The sequence below is a fragment of the Myotis myotis genome, unplaced genomic scaffold, assembly GCF_014108235.1.
Source record: "Myotis myotis isolate mMyoMyo1 unplaced genomic scaffold, mMyoMyo1.p scaffold_m19_p_3, whole genome shotgun sequence".
In the NCBI taxonomy this organism is placed as follows: Eukaryota; Metazoa; Chordata; class Mammalia; order Chiroptera; family Vespertilionidae; genus Myotis; species Myotis myotis.
The window spans coordinates 116,925,520-116,941,601 of record NW_023416335.1 but is presented as its reverse complement, the minus strand read 5'-3'; the positions used below and the strand labels follow the sequence as shown (position 1 = coordinate 116,941,601).

Sequence of the window (16,082 nt, the reverse complement as noted above, 5' to 3'; positions counted from 1 at the left end):
CTTTCAGTGGTCTTGCTTTTCCTCAAAGAACACATTCCAAGGAAGAAAGACAGGCTGTCACCACAGCAGCACCCGTGGCCCAGCTTCAGCTGCGTGCACTTTCAGAGATCCAGCCCTTGCTATGAATCAACTTTCAGGCTTACTCTTCTGATGTGGCCCAGCTGCTGCAAAATCCTATAGATTGGATCGGTCGGACACAGGATTACAACTTAAAATGTGCCACACGATCTAATGTTTGAGACATGTGGCCGACTGAAGTGGAGGAAATCTCAGAGCACTTCCCACGCCCTTTGTTTTCTCATGAGGAAATTGAAGCCCCAAAACGGTTGCTCGCTGCCTTGATGGCAACACACCTGGCGTGGAACCCAACTCATGTCATTCCTGGTCCATTGCTGTTTTTATTTCACTGCTCAATTTCCAGAAGTTGTTTAAATCTTAACTTTGAACAGAGTATTACAGTGTTGTCATTGTCCCTATTAGTGAATTAATCTGTTTTTCTGTTTGCGTCCTCTTATTTCTAACTCATTTTTTTCATTCTTTCTGTATACCTCTTTTATTAGTTTATTTTGGGTTTGGACACAGAGATCATCTATTGAGCCCTTGCTGAGTTCCAGACAGTGTCTGGGGTCCATGTTTCCTGTTCTTCTAGCACCTATGTTTTTCCCATCAGTCCAGTTGCTCTCACTCCTAAATCCTTAAACCTCACGCTCATTATGACTCCTAGGAGCATAAACAGATTGTACTCAACTCAAATGGATTAAATCACCTGGTAGCAACCTCCACATGTAGATAAAATTTTAGTGCCTTTGAGATCATCATCCAGCTTAGCTCCTGGCCAGAATAGTGGTCTCCTTTCCTCTGGACACTGATATGGATACAAGTCATCAAAGCTGACCCCAAATATTACGCATAATGACGTATTATTTTCATTTTCTTCCTTCCATTTTTTTAAAAAGTTTATAGTTTATTAATCCTCTCATGAAAAATCTGCACAACCATCACAGATAAAGTCACTGAAGAATCTTTACTCCTTCTTTTGGCCAGCACCAACATTGGCCTTTGCAGTCCCCCTGACTGTCTTCATTCTGTTCTTGGGTTCCTTTCTCTGTTTTCTTGAGGTCTTCTTCTTCTCATATACACCATGTCTTGCAACGTCTGTGTTTGGGTTCATTTTTCTTTGCGTAATCCAAGGAATCATAAATCATGCCAAAGCCAGTGGTCTTGCCACCACCAAAATGGGTTCTGAATCCAAACACAAAGATGACATCAGGTGTGGTCTTATACATTTTGGCTAGTTTTTCCCGGATTTCTGTCTTGGGTACTGTTGCCTTCCCAGGGTGAAGGACATCAATGACCATTTGCTTCCGCTGAGGTAGTCTGGTGGTCATGAACTTCCTGGTCTGGATAGTTACCGTGTCATTCATGATGAAGGTTGAGCTTTAAGCAGCCAGGGAGGAAAAGAGCTTCTTTCTTCCATTTTCTTCCCTTCCTTTCCCTTCCTTCCTTTTTCCCCTATTTAAAGACTTTCTAAATTTGCAGGTTGGATTAGTAGTTGTCTAATTCAAGCCAAATACTATACTAGTTATTTTACATTGATTAGATCTATTTCGCACAGTAACCCTTATTGTCCACACTTTTTGAATAAATTGAGAAGTGGAGAATGAGGAATGTGCCCAGTGTCACAGAGCTATTAAGATACAAAGCTGGGATTCAGTCCCAGGTCTGACTGCTTTCAGACCTGCTCACTACACTGTGTTACTCACTATACCATGTTATGATATGTATAATCATACTGGTGACTACCCTAATTACAATTCATATAAATAATTATAATTTCAGGAATAATTACCAGTTAATATTGACATAAATAATTTACTAGAAAACTCTGTGTTAGTGAAGTTTAAAAATAGCATCTTTCACTGTGCTGATAAATATTTAAGGAGAGATGCCTTTTTTCCTCCCAGCAAGTATAAAGTAAGTTCTTCATAATGGGATGTATCATTTTAAAATGTTAATTGATGTATAATAGCAATGGACTGTAATAGAATAAGATACCTTATTTAATTCTAAAATTTCTTAAATATCAGAGAATACATTTTTATTCCTTGACTATTAAAAGCCCCAAAATTGTTGGCCATGAAAAAAAGAAGATGAGAGAAAATAAGACACGGCGGATGTTTAAAGAGACTAATTATCTGTAGCGGGACATATGTTTTTAGATTCAGTGAGTTCATCTTTATGAAGGGGAAATCCTGGCCAAACCACATGAATGTACTCGAACAGGCTGCCAGATAAGGAGCATTGGAGAAAGGAAAGGGCACCAGTGCAGCTTAAAGGATTGGCTTCCCCGAGAATTCTGATAAAAATAAAATACTTCAAGATGCTAGAGGTACATGAGACATAGATAGGAGGTTTTCTTGGGGAGAATACCAATTACTAAAATATGAGGGAGGGAAAGTTGTTACAGGAAGTGAGGAAGTCAAAATGTTATAGCGTATTTGCTGATTTGACTGTGATATTCCCATTACAAGGTTATTTTTGCTGGTGATTACGTTGCAGCACAAAGAGCCAGATCCAGGATTAAAAACAAGAAAAAGGGCCCTGGCCAGTTTGCTCAGTGGTTAGAATGTCAGTCTGTGGACTGAAGGGTTGCAGGCTTGATCACTAGCCAGGATCGGGGTGCTAGCATGAGGCAACCAATTGATGTGTCTCTCACGTCAATGTTTCTCTCTCTCTCTCTCTCCCTCCCCTTTCCTCTCCTCCCTCCCTTCCAGTCTCTCTAAAAAAAAACCAATGGGAAAAATATCCCGGGGTAAGGATTTAAAAAACAAACAAGAAAAAGGCCCAGGGCCCACACAGTGTGGAACATTCAACTGTGTAAAAACCGTGTCTGTTACTCTGGCATCAAAGGGCAACCCAGAAAGAAGAGTCCACTCACGAAACAGAAGGGAATGAGAAGGCATTTAGATGCTAAATATTACAATGACTTATTTTAAGGAAGATTTGCACTAATTTGAGAACATTTTGTCCCCCCTAAAATTAATGCATCAGTACATGGAAGACTTGGAAGCAGTGAAACCCAGGGTACCATTATCTTCACTATCACGGCTGGTGTTTGTTTCCCACCCATCCCAGCAGCGTGTCTCTGGACATTTCATTTCATTTTGGATCCCACTTATAACATAATGTTAGGGGATTACATTTGTTACTGTGATTATTTTAAACTAGAGGCCCCATGCACAAAATTTGTGCAAGAGTAGGCCTTCCTTCCCACTGGCTTCCCTCTGGCACCTGGGACCCAGGCTTCCCTCTGGCCCTGGCTTCATCAGGAATGATGTCTGGAATGACATCAAAAATGACGTCCAATCTAATTAGCATATTAACTTTTATTATTATAGATTAACTTCCCATTTATTCTTAATAAAAGACTTATTTAAGGAAGCAAGTTGCTACCTGGGGTTTGGTACTGAAATGGTAGTTAAGCAGTAGGAAAAGGGGTTTAAAATACTATTCCTTTTAAGCAAGGGTATTAAAATATGTGATTCCTAAAAGTCAGTACAAGCATCTGTGTTGCTTGAGACCTCATACAGGTAGATAATGAATTGGAGGACAGTGCAGCCAAGGTCATAGATAATGAATTTGCTTCTCACCCTGAACTAAGTACTGCCTAGAAAGCAAATGAAATTCACATGTAAAGGCATGTATGTTTCCAGAAATGAAGCCATGCACGTTTTAATATATTATCTTCCAAAATTATACATTGTTCTTCTTACTGGAAATGTTCAGGTGAGCTCACAGACAAGACTTAGGTGTAGGAAAAAAGCCCATGTTCACCTAGGGGGGAAAACACAAACGTGGTCTTGGCTGAGGCTTTCAGCATCATGGGAAATGACACCCTTCTCTGTTCATTGATTTCTTACATGTGGTCTTTGAGCTAAGCGGGGGAAAGAGCTTGTGAATACCTTGCAAGAACAAACTGAGATTGGCTTCCTGTACCCCCAGGAAATCCACTCCCTGGCCTGCTGTTATGATTTTAGAAATAGCTCGAGGGCTCAGAGCTTTGGCCACAATTACAGAAATGTCCTAGAATGCACCCCAGCAAACATTTATTGTGTATTTGCTATTTGCAAGGCTCTGTGCTTGTGTGCTGATTGTTTATACTTCTAGTTAGTTGACCAGGGGCTACTTTTTAAATACAGTGGGGCCTTGACTTATGAGTGTCCCGACTAATGAGTTTTTTGAGATACCAGCTGTCTCTTGGCTGATTTTTTGCATTGAGTTGATAGAGTAATTTGAGTTAATGAGCTCCTTAACGAGCTGGGTCTTGGAACGAATTAAACTCGCAAGTCAAGGCCCCACTGTATACAACTTTTGGGATTGTTATTATTATAACTACTAGTGGCCTGGTGCACAAATTTGTGCACCAGTGTGGTCTCTCGGCCTGGCCTGCAGGATCAGGCCGAAACCGGCTCTCTGACATCCCCCAAGGGGTCCCAGATTGCGAGAGGGTGCAGGCCAGGCCGGTGGACCCCACCAGTGCACGATCAGCGCCAGGGAGGGACACAGGAGCTTGACCAGCTGGGGAGATACCGCAGGAGGACTCCAGGGCATGTCCGGCCCATCTCACTCAGTCCCGATCAGCCGGACCCTAGCATCAAACTAACCTACCACTCGGAGCATCTACCCCCTGGTGGTCAGTGCACGTCATAGCGACTGGTCGACTGGTCAATTGTCTGCTCCTTGGTGGTCAGTGCACTTCATAGCAAGCAGTTGAGCAGCCTTAGCATATCATTAGGATATTACGCTTTGATTGGTTGAATGGCCGAGCTGTCGACCACACACTTAGCATATTAGGCTTTTATTATATAGGATTATCTTGATTACAACATTTTTACTGTAATTTTGAATTTTAGTTTTGAAATGTTTTTCTTTCAGACACTTAAGTATATTTGTTACAATATATGTATATCACATAGTGATTACATCTTGCAAAAATTACACTAAGTCATCAGCCAGGGATAACAACTTTTAACATTTAGGATTGGTGTGATTTTAGGGTTGGTGTGAATCTTAACTCAGTGTACCACCACCTTTATAACTGTGTTCAGATCCCTATACCCAAGAGATTTGAGGTATTTGGGTTTAGATTTTGATTTTAGTATGTAAAAGAATGTAATGTATTTAAGTGTTGGAGAGAAGGTTCCGGTAGAGAGGGTGCAGTCTATGCTCTAAGTTAGTAGAAGTGCTTTGAGCCCTCTGGATTCTCTACCAACCCTCACCCCCAGTTTCAGTCATAAGAGACTCTACAGTCACACAAGGAAATCCCCTTCTCACTTCCAGTTCAGCCCTAAACCTGTCAGAGCTGACTGCTGCCCTCATCATTCCTCTGAAACTAGTCTCACCCAAGTCTGCAACCCAATTAACTCCAATTCCAAATATTTCCATCTCCTTCTTACAGACCTTTCTGTAGGTATTTTGTTTTGTTTTGTTTTGTTTTAGCCACTCCTTCCTTTTCTTTAACCATCTTTTGTGATTCTTCTATATTCCAAACAGCCTTCTTCATTCCAGACTCTTTTCCCTTCTCCATAATATCCAGGCTGATGCTCCCCAAGGTTCTATCCTTAGCTTTTGTCTACTTTTCCAGCTTCCACTGTTACCTGTGTGCTTATGACTTCCAAGTCTACATGCTTGAAAGGTTAGATCCTTCATCTAAGCGCCAGACTCAGTGACCTAATGCATTCCAGACTTTCCAGCTTGGAACACACATACACACACACACACACACACACACACACACACACGCACGCACGCACACAAACACCATGTTCAGCAGGTGTGAGAGATGCAACCCTGCATCCCCCTAACCTGTCAACATTTCTGTCTCCAAAAATGGCAAATGGCTTCACCATCTACCAGCTCACATAGCCAGGAGCTAGACTCCTCCCTCTCGCCAGTCTAATCAGTCACCAGCCTGGTAATTTTGCCTCTGAAATTTTGCCAAGTCTCCCAGCCTTCTACCCTGTGGCCTCATTAGAAGCACACCATTTCTGGCTGAAGTGGCCCCAGGAGTTCCGATACTACAGTTTTGCAGTTTGCCCCAGGGCTTTTGAGCTCCCACACCCTTCCTCTGCCTTTCCCTGAATATTCCCAACAGTTACTTTCTTTCTTTTTCTTTTGAGAGAGAGAGAGAGAGAGAGAGAGAGAGAGAGAGAGAGAGAGAGAAGGGAGGGGGAGAGACACATTGATTGGTTGCCTCCCATATGCACTCCGACCAGGGCCAGGGTTCAAGACCGCAACCCAGGTATGTGCCCTTGACCAGAATCAAACCCGGGACCCTTCAGTCCATGGGCTAATGCTCTATCCACTTAGCCAAACTGGCTAGGGCCAACATTTTCTTATTTTACTTTCACTTATTTGTGCTCTGAGAAAAACCAGGAGGAGGATCGAGAGGCAGAAATTCTGTTTCCTTCCTTGTATCCAAAGAAGCAAGGCTGCCCTTTTTTCCCCACTCCCACGTACACTGTAAAAGCAATGACTAATGAACACCATGTAACAAAATCAACAGTAAGCTAAAGACTTTGCCTACAACGGAATAAGCTAGTATAAGTGAATATCAAGGAGAAATTATTGTTGAATCATTTTCCCTTTTAAAACATGTCAAAAAATTATCAGATATTAGAAAAACTAAACTGAAAGTAAAGTCATATTTATGTGTCATGCTTAATTTATTTACCTATAAAATCTTGTGCTGGCATGAAAGACTTAGCCTAAAAGCCAAGATATGTTATTCTGATTAATTATGTGACATATTGTAGAATAGTACAATATTTATAGTTTGAAGTACAGTTCGTGGTGTTTATTTGATCAAATAGTATAAAAGTGAAATAGATATTATAGTTCTAAACCAGAAATAAGTTAAATAATTTATTTCAATAGTGAATATTCTTCCTTCTATGGTTTATTTTTTAGACGTTTTAAATGGGAAACCAGTGATACCTTTATTTTGTGAATTTTGAAGACTCAGAATTAACTGCATTTAATTGTGAGTGCAAGTATTGGCTGTCTTTTTTTAACAGAAGGGGAGAATCCTGGCATGGTGATTGCCTATATTCTATACATAATAAGGAATTGGAACTATCCCTCCTGATCACTAAGATGTTTCAACTCTAAAATTCTACATGTGGGTCCTTCATCCTAATCATTAACATGCAATTTTTTAAAAATCTCTGTGGTCAGCTCATTATGCTTATTAAGAGGTTTTATTCCAAACACCCAGAATTGTATTCTAGTATTCAGAATTTGGATATCGGAGTGATCCTGATCAGGGCCCCATGCGAATCTGAAGGAGTTTAGAATAAAAGGATGACTTTGCAAGAATGACTGTTATTATTCTTATTATTGCAACAGTGTTTTGGGCATTAACAGCGATTGGTGACAGGATGATGAGCTCTTTAGATCCTGAAGTTTCAGTGGACCACAAATAGAAGGAAATAAGTTGACAAGGATCACATTGTGGAATTGCAACTATTCCCAAAGATGACAGAAAGGAACATGTGTTTCCAGTCAGTGGGCAGGGCAATTGGTTTCCTGTAGGCAGTTGCCTGCTCCTTCCATGGAAGGCCACCAAGTGCTCAGAGGTTATAAATGAGCAATTATTGGAGCTCCTTCAGAGAGCACTAAGCAGAAGGGTTAGCGACTCCTTGCATTCTTTTGTTGGCCTGCTATTAGAACTAGTATGGCACATCTAATATGCCTGCCTGTGTCCAAATATCCTGCACAGGGGTGTGGTTTCCCAAAAAGGGTTGGGCTGCTACACACATTTGTTGCTCATCTGTTCGCATCTCAGTCAATTGCTTGCCTGCCAGCCGCACTTTCCGACTGTGACATGCACTAATTCTAATCCTTGTAGCCTCATTCCCATAATTGTACCCAGAATCTTGCCTGTGAGAGAGCCCAGAGAACGCCTTCTTTTATGGGGACTGAGTCTTAGATGCTGTGCCTTGCTGGTCCAGGTCTGACGTGGAATCTCCCTTTTTTATTATCGACTTGAAGGGGAAAGGACAGGTGGGGTTAAGCAGATCCAGACTCAGCTACCCTATTTACTTTAGAAAGCAAAGACACGACCTCAAAACACATGTCTTGGTAGGAACACCAAGAAACAGTAAGAAACAGTGCCCCTCCTCACATCAGAAAAGGTTTGCAATTATCATATTTGGCCGAACAATGTAGTAAAGTTTTCCCATAACCAGATCCACCAGCAGAGCCCTGCCAAGAGCAGCAGTCTACTTGCCAGTTCACGAAGTCTTCTGAAACAGTATTTTATTAAAGTCTTTTATTTCACTTTCAGTGGACATTTATTGTTCGCCTGCTTCGAGCCAGCGCACCACAAGGCACAGCGACGCTTAGAGTAAGCCATAGTCTGCAGCCACAAGAGCTGGGCTAAGCTCTAAAGAGCATGGGATGCTCAATGAGTGAAATATTTTTCTGTGTTTTACTGTTACCTTTTTCAAGATAAGAAAAATTATTCTCTTAATGTTTATGTCCATCCAGATAACATTTATTTTAGAAAAATGATCAAGACCGAAATCACAATGATCAAGTCCAGATTTCATCCTACCGTCTACTCACATTGTACCCTTGGGATAACTCAGCCTCTAGCCTTCATTTTTATTCTGTGCATTGATATGAGATTAAGTCCTCTTGTACCTAGAAGTTATCAAAGTAATGGACAATGGTGGTCCTGGGCAGTGTTCTCATTAAAGATGCTGCCCACATCCGGGAAGGGGTGTTTTATGATGGCTTTGGTCTTCCACTTTCTGTAGACGGAGGATCGAATAATTTAAGTCCTTTTGACTTTATTTTTCTAAGAGTATCATCTAGATAGGTTTATGTAATTCTAGCATTTTCTGTAATGTGTTCTCTGGCTGCAGAAGATATTACAGAAAATGATAGTATAGTTATTTACATGTCTGGCTTTTTACTTGATGGATTCATATCATTATTAAAGGGTAATTCTTTTCTAAATAGCTTATATTGGTAGGAGAAATAATACTAGCCAGTAAGCTGCCTTTCAACTTATTTTCCCTTGTCTTTGCAAGAGTTAAATGGGTTGATATTGTCCCACAGCCCACATCCTATAAAACAGTTCCTACTCCGTCCCAGTGGTCTCCTATGCCTCTCCACTGAGTGGAGTAATGGAAAGCTTGGTAAGAGCAACTGAACAGTAGACCTCCTGTTAACATGTTTTCATTTCCTAGGGCTGCTATAAGAAAGTGCCATAAGCTGGGTGGCCTGAACAACAGAAATGATTATCTCACAGTTCTGGAGGCTACAAGTCTGAGATCAAGGTGTTGGCAGAGTTGGTTCTTTCTGAGATCTGTGAGGGAGGATATATTCCAGGCCTCTCTTCTAGCTCCTGGTGTTTTGTTGGTGTTCTTGGCTTGTGGAAGCATCACCCCCAATCTCTGTCTTCATGTTCACATGGAGTCCTCCCTGTCTGCATGTCTGTGTCCAAATCTTCCATTTTGAAGGACACCAGTCGTATTAGATTAAAGTCTCATCCTAATTACCTCATCTCAACTAATTACATCTGCAATGATCCTATTTCCAAACACAGTCACAGTCTGAGGTACTGAGTATTAGGACTTCAACATAAAAATTTAGAAGGGACATAATTCAACCTATAACACTATCTTAAATTGATTTTTCATTGAGGAATTTTTGGTTCCTGTAATTCTCACTAAGAAAGAACCAGATAAAAGACAGGATTGTGTTTTGTTGTTGTTGTTTTACAAATGGTGTAGTACTTCTGTTTGGCAAAAGAGTCATTTCTCAGCTAGGTATGAAGAAGCAGAAGGAATTTCCAATGCTTGCTGTTTTTACTGAATTCAAGTAAAATAACTATTTAGTGGGTCTCCTTTCTGTCTGGTATTAAACTAGGTCCTTAGAATTGTGAAAATGTAATCCTAGGTCATTGCCCTTAAAGATTTAGTGAAGGAAATAAACATATGGTAAAATATATTCTGCATAATGAATGAAGTCATGTACATGAAACAAATATCTCAAACTACAAAAGAACATGGTCAACTTTGTGGTGAGCTCAGGGAAACTGTAGGGACTTCTTGAGGATAATAGGGACTCCCCTCAGCAAGATCCTAGTGGAAAATAGAGATTTTTCCCAGTATTTAAGGGTCAGGGCAGCATTACAATAGGAAAGAATATACTCTAGGACTAGAGAGAGAGAAGATAAGGCAGGGGAAGGAATGGCTCATGGCAAGAGTAAGGAATGGATGCAGAAGAGAGAGAAATGAAAGTGTTCAGGAAAAACAGATTACTTTGGACAAAAAAAAATAACATCATCTGAGGTTGAAATGAAAATAACATGGGTGTGATTAAAAAGTGGTTTAGAGTTGAAGATTTCAGGCTGAAGTTCTCCGTTGTTACAGAAAATTTTCATGGTTAAATCATCTTTCTTAAATGTAAATCTGTGTATCACTGTGCTGCTTAAAACCCTGTAATAGCTTCAACTTGACATTTCTTTTAGTCCAGGATTCTTAACAAAATTCAAGGACCCTCTATACTCTAACTCCTCTTTGTGTTAGCTCTTCCTTGCTCTCTTTGCTCTGCCATATTACTTCCTAGAATATTCCAGGTTCTCTCCAGCTTCTGGGGCATTGCCCATGCCTAGAACAGGGTCTTCTAATTCTTCCAATTGCATGCCTCCTCCCCTGTCACCTGATCAAGCTTATGGTGAAAAGTGGCTTATTCAGAAGGATATTTCTTGATTGCTCCCAGTCCTGGCCCCAGCTGCCATCAGTTCCCAGAGCACCCTGTTGTCCACTTAATCACTTTCATGGCATTCACTTAGTATCTATTTTTCCCAATGGACAGGAGGCTGTACAGGGTATGAATTGTGTCTCCCACATACTCCACTACTCCACTGTATATCCAGCATGTAATACTGTGTCTGGCATATAGTAGGTGTTCAGTGGATGTTGTGCTAAATGAATGAATAAGAATCACATCATTGATGGCTCATGTCTCAAAAAAATAAGCTTGAAGTGTGAAAATAAAAATAAATGACTACCAGTCACAGGAAGGTCAAATTTTAAATTATTGCAGAACTAATATAGTTTGAGTTGTCAGAAATTTTGAAAGAATGAACTTGTGGGTGAAGAAAGACTTGGTAGCAATTTACCAGGGTGCCTAAAGCCACAGAGGACTATAGAAACAACAGACAAAGCAATTTTGCTAGATTCTCCTGGGCCTCCCTCTCTCTTTTGATTATTTTGTATTTCCTTTTCCTCCTGCCCACTTTCCATTCTTTCACCTTCTCCCCTTTCTGGTATCTCACATATTCAATTTGTTCTAATCCAGGTTTAAATGCTAATTCCATATTGTTTCCCCACCCCCAGCAGGGCTGACCTTTGTGCTCAGGAACCCTACTGTCATCCTATTTACAACTCCTATACTACTCAAGGGGGGGTGGGGGGCATTTGATAAAAAGGTTAAGATTCTGTATTTTATCCACTTAACTGAACAAAATTTAATGGCTTCTTCATTTCAGAAGTGACTTCAGTGTTTGGTTTTTCTCTTACAAAAATAAATCAGGTTTGATTTTTGGGGGAGCCCTGAATCATTCTCAATCCCAAAATAAGCCAGTAACTGTCAATGTTACTTTTCTGTCCTAATGCCAGCTAGTATTCCTGTAACGGTGTAGCTGGTCCTGGGCCAGCAGAGTAGGAGAAGGAGTAATATAATATGTGCTGCAGTGGATGAGTCCATGGTGAGAAATGTGTGTCTTGGCACTGGAAGATTTAAAAGGTTTGAATATTCATAAGGTCTTATCTAAGCAGCTCACTGGTTATTAGTTCTTCACATTAAGTTCAAGATATGTAAATCCTCAGAGGTTCATGGTATATCCAGGGTGAATAAATCTGAACCTTTAAAAAAGAATTGGCATGTTGAATTTTATGTAAATGTCTGTCCGTTCTTCTCTGTGGTCCACTCATCTAACAATGCTTTTCTTTCTCATACTGCCTTCCAACATAGAGCTTAGCAAAAGCCCAGATAAAATGGTGATCATTTCGTCTCCAAAACTGCATTTGATCTAGTTTTATGTTTATACCATTTATCTTCTTTTGCTTCAAACACTTTGCGTTGATGAAGACGGCTTTGAACGTAGAACACCCACGTTTGGTGTCACTGCATTCATTTTTCTTATGTTTTGGCTTGAATTATAGTGCTTTTAATATTCATGAAGTTTGAAAAAATAAACATCCTAGACTATTTCCTCTGAGTGGAAATGTTATGGTTTCAGACCCCAGAGAAAACAATTGGTAAGTTCTGCAAGCTCCCATTTTCTCCCTGTCGGTTGGAAAGCAGCTCGGGGTTGGCATAAGTCACGGCCTCCTGGACACTTGTGGGCTTCCCAGAGCAGGCACTGGGGCCTGTTTTACAGAAGAGGCAAAAAATCAGCAGGCATGAATATTTAAAGGCTCCCTTTGGGAAAGTAGGTACTAGTATCCTTTTAATCAATTCAAAAGTATGTCATTTTTGTCATTGAAGAAGGTAGAAGAATTACTTGTTCAGTTCAGTTCTCTGTGTTCAAATGGAAATTGTCGACAATATTTCTCAGTCATCTGCTTACTCTACATTAGGCCTATATTGATATTTACCTCTCCAAAATGAGCTCAACCCACCCCTTAAATATTTTAAGAATATAGAGCAAGAACTTTCCACAAATTTGAAAGCCAGACTTTAAAGAAAAATAAAATGATTATTCTAAGTAATTATAAGAAAACTGACCATTAAAAGTAGTGTTTCAGCCCTGACCAGTTTGTCTCAGTGGATAGAGCAGACTGAAGGGTCCCAGGTTCGATTCCAGTCAAGGGCATGCACCTTGGTTGCGGGCACATCCCCAGTGGGGAGTGTGCAGGAGACAGCTGATCGATGTTTCTCTCTCATTGATGTTTCTAGCTCTCTGTCCTTCTCCCTTCCTCTCTGTAAAAAATCAATAAAATATATTTTTTAAAAAGTAGTGTTTCAATAATAGAACATTGTTCTGGGTTTTGTGCACAAAAATCTATAGATTACCCATTTTGTTGACTCTATCTCATTGCCCTAGATGACCTTATCAAGTTCACCTATTCTCTCCTAATTATAGCCCTTCCCTCCCCCCTCCTCCCCTCCCTCTTCGGATCATGCTTTATCAGAGGATTGTCCCATGTCCTACACTGATGATCAAGCTGTCTCATACATCTTTTGCTTCATGTTTCTCTGTCTCAAAATTCCTCTGTGTTATCTATGGTCTCTTTCTCAGAAACTGTCACTTTCCTGTATGCTTAACGCTACTACCTCTTCCCTAGATATACTCTACATCTCTATGGCTGACTCAGATGCCACCAACAACCTCTTTCATTCCTACCATTTTCCACTAAGGATGCTGAAAATAAAAATATTTCGGCCCCCAACCTCTTTTGCAGCACACGAGGACGTTGGCCAAGAGCTTCCAGCACCAGGGTGGAGCAGGCAGGGCTACCTGTTCTTCCTCCCCTGAAGGGAGATAGAATGCCTAATGCTGTAGCAGACATCTTCAGACTACAAGGCCACGGCAAGAGAAAAGAAAGCCAACACCAGGGTGGTGTTGATACTTGCCAAGGTACTTGATAGCACTGAGAAGCAAATACCAACTTACAGATATATTTTGGGAGAAAATGCAGCCACTGTTTGGTAGTTGAATCTTTAGTTACACACAGACAGATAGCCTAACTGATACACCCTCTCCCCAAAACAAAACAAATTTAGAAACGTTGCCTAACTCTGGGACTTGTACATTTTTAATTTGTCTGTCTTTGTTGGCTTCTTCACTAACATGAGCTCCCCACAAACACCTTCTTTGTCCTTGCTCTTCTTCCCTTAAATTCCTCTGAGCTCTGTTTCACTGTCAAGCTTGGGGAAAGAGGAACCTACCCTTGCACTTCTCCTCCCTTCACATTCCTCTACTCCTCCTGGCACTGACGTAAGCCCTCACCACTTCACTTTCCTCTCACAGGTTCTAAATGCCTTTCTGGTCTCTGGAACCAGTGGCTCTTTATTTTTCTCTTCCTCAGCCTCTCTGCAGTACTTGATATTATCTTCTCCCCCAGGTTGCAGTGCTCCTGTTACTCCTCTGACCCTCCAGTCTTACTCTGCTTTTCCTTCTTTTTCCTCTAAAATGTAAGGTTTCCTCAAGGTTCTGTCACATTTTTCTTCTCTCTCTACTTTCTCCCTTGCTAATTTCTTCTACTCTGTGCCCAACTTCAAACATTACTTCTATGTGAATAATTCCCAAATTTCTTTCACTTTGGCCCATTGTTGAAACTAGTTTGTTTCCAACTGCTAGTTTATAGATGTTTACTTCAAGTCATCCTTGAATCTTCCTCATCCTCTTCCCCGAAACTCTTAATTTCAAGCATCAGATCATTGATTTTTCTCTAAGCAAAATTTTTTACACCTTTCCTGCAATTTCTATTTTCTGTGCTATCCCTTAATTCTAGGAATGTTCTAATTAATTTTTCCATTTCAAACTATCCTGGTATAGACCAACACCTTGGCGCCTCCCTGTATCTAATGCTCATGCCCAGTTCATCAGTAAGCCCTGCTCATTATTCCTCCAACATGTCTTCCTAATCTGTCCATTTGCCCTCTTCCCCATGCCCTTACCCAGCACAAGGCTCCGCCTTCACTGTATCATCACCCCTCACTTGGCTCTCTGCTTCTAGTCTTGTTCTTCTCTCTTCTGTTTTCGGCACTACATCTACGATGTTCTTTTACAATGTAAATCAAATTATGCTCCTCCCTCTTTCAAACCTTTTTATGATTTAGAACCAACGTCCTTTACATAGTAAACAAGACCCAGGCTGATCTAACCCTGTCTATCTTGTCTGCTTCATCATAAAGCACTGTCTCACCATCTGCTCATCTTTGGTTCCTCACATTGTCTTAGGTCTTGCCCACCACAGGGCCTTTGCATGTGCTGTTTCCTCTGTGTGCAGCACTCTACACTCATTGCCCCACTCTCTTGCCAATTTCTACCTCTTCTTTTGAGCTTAGCACAAGGGTATTAAGAGATGCCATAGGCCCCCTCCTTCTCTGTAATGGCATCAGAATCTTTTCCTTTATTGCCATTGATGACAGGAATGTTAATTGTGTTTTTTGTTTAATGTTCCACCAGCACTCTCAGTCCCTAGAATGTTAACACCTTGAAATAAGGAACCATAAACCCTTTTGTCTTCGCATGCCCAGCAACTAGCTCCGTGTTTTCCACATAACATAGGCTCAAAAGTACTTTTCAGATGAATAACAAATGGAGGCTCGGTACTGTCTTACGGCCTGCCAAACAGAATCTCAGCTCCTCGGCCTCTTGTGCAAGGCCTCTATGGTCTGACTTCAGCCAACCTTTCCCACATCTTCCCTCCCAACTCCCACGTATGTGATGTGTAATTGAGCAAATGGAACTCTTCATTGCCACCTGCATCCTTTGTTGCTGCTGGACCTCTATGGGGAGTAAATTCCCTCCCATTTCCATTTTTTATATTGAAACCCTCCCCATTCTTTACAAATCCAGTTCATGTCACTTTATGATGAATTTTGGATTTGTCCCCAACCAGAGGTCATCTCTGCCTCCCCTGCTCTCCCATGGTACATTGCTGTATCTTCATTTTGGCTCTTAACCATATGTTATACAGAAATTTTATGTACTTTTCCTCTCCTGCACTTGAATGTAAGATGCTGGAGAAGGATTGTGTCCCATTGGCCTTGGTGTCCAGCACGCTGCTGAGCACAGGGCCTTGGTTGGTGGGCATGCAGGAGCAACAGGTGGCTGAGGCAGCTGCGATCCGCAGATGACTGAGGCAGGGAGAGAGCTGAGCAATCTGAAACACATGAACCAAATGGAGGTCATTTCGGGGAAGAATCTTGAAGTTCTTGGCCAACCCCAGAGGAGAAGATACTTGATAAGGAATGCTGAGTAGCATCCAAGAAAAGGTAGAGCAGAATTATAGCAAAGTTGCATACTGTGCACTCTGGATTCTGGGCCTAGA

The 16,082-nt window shown here is 41.1% G+C and overlaps 1 protein-coding gene and 1 pseudogene across 1 annotated transcript in view; one reads left to right on the top strand and one right to left on the bottom strand.

Moving 5' to 3' along the window:
* ATP8A2 (ATPase phospholipid transporting 8A2) overlaps nt 1-16,082 on the top strand; it is a 701,182-nt gene that overhangs the window by 600,759 nt on the left and 84,341 nt on the right. The window lies entirely within an intron of this gene.
* Nucleotides 952-1,424, bottom strand: LOC118651393 (annotated as a pseudogene).